Source organism: Merops nubicus, unplaced genomic scaffold, assembly GCF_000691845.1.
Source record: "Merops nubicus isolate BGI_N331 unplaced genomic scaffold, ASM69184v1 scaffold15328, whole genome shotgun sequence".
Taxonomy (NCBI): domain Eukaryota; kingdom Metazoa; phylum Chordata; class Aves; order Coraciiformes; family Meropidae; genus Merops; species Merops nubicus.
In genome coordinates this window covers 1-4,542 of record NW_008623774.1, presented here as the reverse complement: position 1 = coordinate 4,542, position 4,542 = coordinate 1, and positions in this window count along the sequence as shown.

Here is a 4,542-nt window from a genome sequence, read left to right as displayed (position 1 = left end):
TCATAGGTGGAGGTCAGGTTAGTCAAGCAGGACTTGCCCTTCATAAAGACGTGCTCACTGTGCCTGATGACCTGTGTGTGGATCATGATAGCACTCAAGGTGACGTGTCCATAACCTTATGTCACATTGAGGTCAGACTGACAGGCCTGTAGCTCCCCAGATCCTCCTTCTGACCCTTCCTGTAGATGGGTGTCACATTTGCTAACTCGGGGTCAACTGGGATCTCCTCATTTAGCCAGAACAGCTGGTAAATAATGGAAACTGGCTTGGTGAGCGTATCTGTTCACTCCCTCAGTACCTTTGCATGGATCCCCTCTGGTCCCATAGACTTGTGTTTGTCTAAGTGGTGTGTTACATCACTGACCATTTTCCTTTGGGCAACGGGGGCTTCATTCTGCTCCCCATCCACTTCTTCCAGCTCAAGGGGCTGGGTACCCACAGAACAACTGGCCATACAATTAAAGACTGAGGCAAAGGCAGCATTAAGTACCTCAGCCTTCTCCTCATCCTTTGTCATTGTTTCCCCCTGCATCCAATAAAGGATGGAGAGTCTCCTTAGCCCTCCTCTTGTTGCTAATGGTCTACAAATAGAAATTTGTCAATTTTTGTTGCTTTTTACAGCAGTATTCAGATTAAGTTGGGTTTTGGTCCTTCTGATTTTCTCCCTGCATAACCTCATGACATCCTCGTAGTCCTCCGGAGTTGCCTGCCCCTTCTTCCAAAGGTCATAAACTCTCCTTTTTTTCCTGAGCTCCAGCCAAAGGTCTCTGTTCAGCCAGGCTGGTCTTCTCCCCTGCTGGCTCATCTTTCAGCACGTGGGGACAGCCTGCTCCTGAGCCTTCAAGATTTTCTTCCTGAAGAATGTCCAGCCTTCCTGGACTCCTTTGCGCTTCAGGACTGCCTCCCAAGAAACTGTCAACCAGACACTAAAACAGGCCAAAGTCTGCCCTCCAGAAGTCCAACGTGTTTTGCTGTTGCTCCCTCCTTACTTCTCCAAGAACCAAGACACTATCTGTGACAATTAAATGATTTTTGGAGGAAGGACAGTTCAACCATTTTGAGGAGATACTGATACTGCTGCTGGTAAAGATAAGTGTGGCATTATTTAAGTTCAAATGCCAACTTTTTAAAGATGTGTAACCGTTAACTAAAACCTAGAATTTTTTACAGGTAAGTTTATTTACTGATATGAAGAAGTAGTACACACTGATGTCTGCCATAAAGCTGACACCTTTCTTAAACCAATGCAGAATATTTTCAAGCACTGCTATTAGTCTTTCTTACTAAGTTACATCATTCTAATTCTAAATACATTGTGCTTAATGGAATTTTGCTTAGGAGTCTGAAAGTGCTTCAGTTGCCTTGTGAAGCTGAATACTTGTTCACAAAATACTGCTTGATATGGTTACTATAACCTACCTATTTCTAGTTCCAGTTGTGTATTTTATATGCATAAGTATGTTAATATGTGAATTAGGAAGCACTAGATATTAGACTTCTTAAGAGTTACAGTCTCAGAAACTGCAACAGTCCTGTATTTCTTCTGTTGCTCCCAATTCAGAGATCCAGCATAGGTATAGAGAAGACAGGAATTCTCATTTATTTTCCCTGACACACATGGAAATGCTGCATACAGTGGAAACTGTTTTCCTACAGCATAGCAATAGCTGTCACAATGTAATTGGTGTTGCACATTTGTGAATGTGATGATCGTATTTTTCCTTCAATGTTACAATTTTCCTCACCAAAAAAAAATGGTTGCAGCAATAGTTCTGACCTCTTTTTAAAATTTCTAATTGCCACGTCTCATCTTTGCAGCTCCTTTAGAATACTTTTCTTCCAGAACATGGTTAAAGATGGTTGAAACCAGTACAAAAAAGGAAATGGAACAATTGAAAGAATCTCAGAAGGAGAACATTTTGTATTGCTCTGCAGTCACATTGAGACCTTTCAGCTCTGATGATTGGATAAATCTGGATTTCAGTAATAGCAAGACATACAGCTAAGGCATCGAATGCTTCTTAAAGGGCAGTGTTTCCTGGGAAGTGGCTACTAGGAATATGAGCATTTCTAGGTGATTTGGTTTCTTTGGTAAGAACAAATTATGCTGGCATCCTTGTTGTTTGGAATGGACATCCATCAGTTAAGATGTAGACTGAGACCATGAGCTTGTTTTAGAGCAACAACTGTGGCACTGTGATGGGAATCAGGCATGTCTAAGTTGCACCACGTCGTAATTGGTGACACAGTTGCAAGGCACTGCATTCTCATATCCAGTATTTTGAATCTATGAGGCAGCTTTGCTGAGCTCCTGTTTAATGACACCAGTTTAGTTACTAATGTTCTTTGGGTATAAGATGGAGTTTCACTTCATCACCTCACAGTCCCATATGGGTTCTATAAATGTCAGAGCTCTTGGAGTGTTCTACCTGCAGGCTGCAAGAAATAGTATTCAGCTGTGAATAAATCAGATCAATATGGTATCATCTGCTGTCTTATGCATGGAAAGACTGACATTTGTAATTTCCTTCTATTTTTTGTATTAGTTTTCACTACAAAGATCAACACTGAGGTGGGCACTGCTGTCCCTTTGTTGCCAGTGGTAGTTCTATGCTCTTAGCTGGAAACAGGGAAAGAAAAATTTTGAAAGGACTCAGATTGGTTGTGTTATTCTGAAAGTTAAACTTTTTGTGTGTTACTTACTAGACAGAGTGAAACAATTTCAGAAGTTTTAGCTATTTCTAGCAGCTCCTGGATGATCAGCAATATATTCACTATATTCAGCCTTCCAGTACCTCATCTGTCTTTAAATGCAGATGGAGAGTGTGAGAGATGTGGAATAATAAAAAAATAACTTCATTCTGAAGAAAAAGCTGGGGGGGGGGCAAAACATTTTAAGCACCTGGAAGAAAATGCCAAAAAGATGAGTAGCCAACTTGGATTTTTAAAGAATAAGTCATATGAAGACAAAGCCATACATGAGAGTTATGGGCCCTGTGGATAGAAGAAAAGCAGATGTTTAGGCTGTAGCTTTTGATACTGTCTTGCATGTTATGGAAACTTGGCTTAGCCGAAACAACTATAAGCTGAAGGCCAAAGTACTTTGAAAACCATTTTCAGGGAGAGCTTACTGGTTAGTTGATGTCCTTTTATCAAAGTGGAATGTTAGTTTATTTTTGAGGTCCATCCTGTGGCTAGTTTTGTTCAACACACAGTGACTTGGATCAAGTAGAGTGTACTTACTAAATTGGCAGGAATCATAAAACTCAGACTGCTAGGAGGTCAGAATTAGGATGCATAGTGATATCAAATCAAGACAAACGACCTAAAAAAAAAAGTAGGCTGGTTTATTCTTTCTAGAACAAATTCAAAATACCAATGCTACTGAAACAAAATAACTGACAAAATGCCAGATTCCTGAATGTGAGTCTTTGGATTCTCCTGCACTGCAAGCTGAAGAGGAGTGTTTGCCTTTTGTGCAGCAGTACAACATCACAGTGGGATATTTGCAAAACTCTTAGCTACAAACTACATGAGGCATAAAAGTAAGTGTGATAAGGAAAGCAGTAGTTTCATTTCTGTGTCAGGAGTAGATAGACCTTAAATAGCAGCAAGGAGGAGTTGGGATAATACTAGATAAATTTTTTTGAGGGTAAAATAGTTGACTGCTGGAGTAGATGGTCTATGGCAGTGATGGAGTTTCTGCTGTGTTCGACTTTAAGAACAGGCTAGGCAAATGCCTGTTAAAATCTGCAGATACATCTGGCCTTCTTTTGGAGTGATTGGCTTCTTGAGGTGTCTTCCATTAGCTTCCTATCTTCAGTATTCCATGGATGAGAACAAAACTTTTGACCTTCCAAACACTGTTGCTCTCTGCCTTTAAAAACAGGAAAGGTCTTTGTAAATAACTAGATCTACCTTTAAAAATATCCCTACAGTGCAGTCGTAGGACAGAATCCTGATGGCTTTGGTTCAGTCTGAAAAAGACCAAGTAGCTATATGACCTAGACATGATGTCAGAAAGTAGCTCCGTTAATTGCCTACTGCCAGAACAGAAAATTATTTTGTTGTTTGGGTAAGAAAAATAGAAATGTACAGATGAACATTTAATCTTTCACCTAAAAGGTGTCACAATTAGACTGCTGCCAGTATAGTCACTGTATTAGGACAGGACAATGAGTGGATGGATGGAGCCTGTGATATTCCCAGGAACTATTTTGCTGATGGGGCTTTCACTCCATTTCTGCCTTTTCTGAGTTGGAGCAGCAGCAAGACACTAATACACTTTTCAGTTCCACAGGTCTCTCCAGTTCCCTCCTTTCATGAACTCATGGAACTGAACTTCTTTCATGTTTTACCCAAGTGTCCCTGCCTTTCTCTGCTATGCTTGGTTGTTAAACCACATCTGAACTACTGTGTTTCATCTCTTCTTGCTGGCCTGCTGCTGGCCTGAGCTCTTTTTGAGGGATTTATACTGTTGTCTTTCAGCAGCTGCCATCCCTTTTTTCTTTGCTGTCATTATAGAATCATAGAATCCTTTAG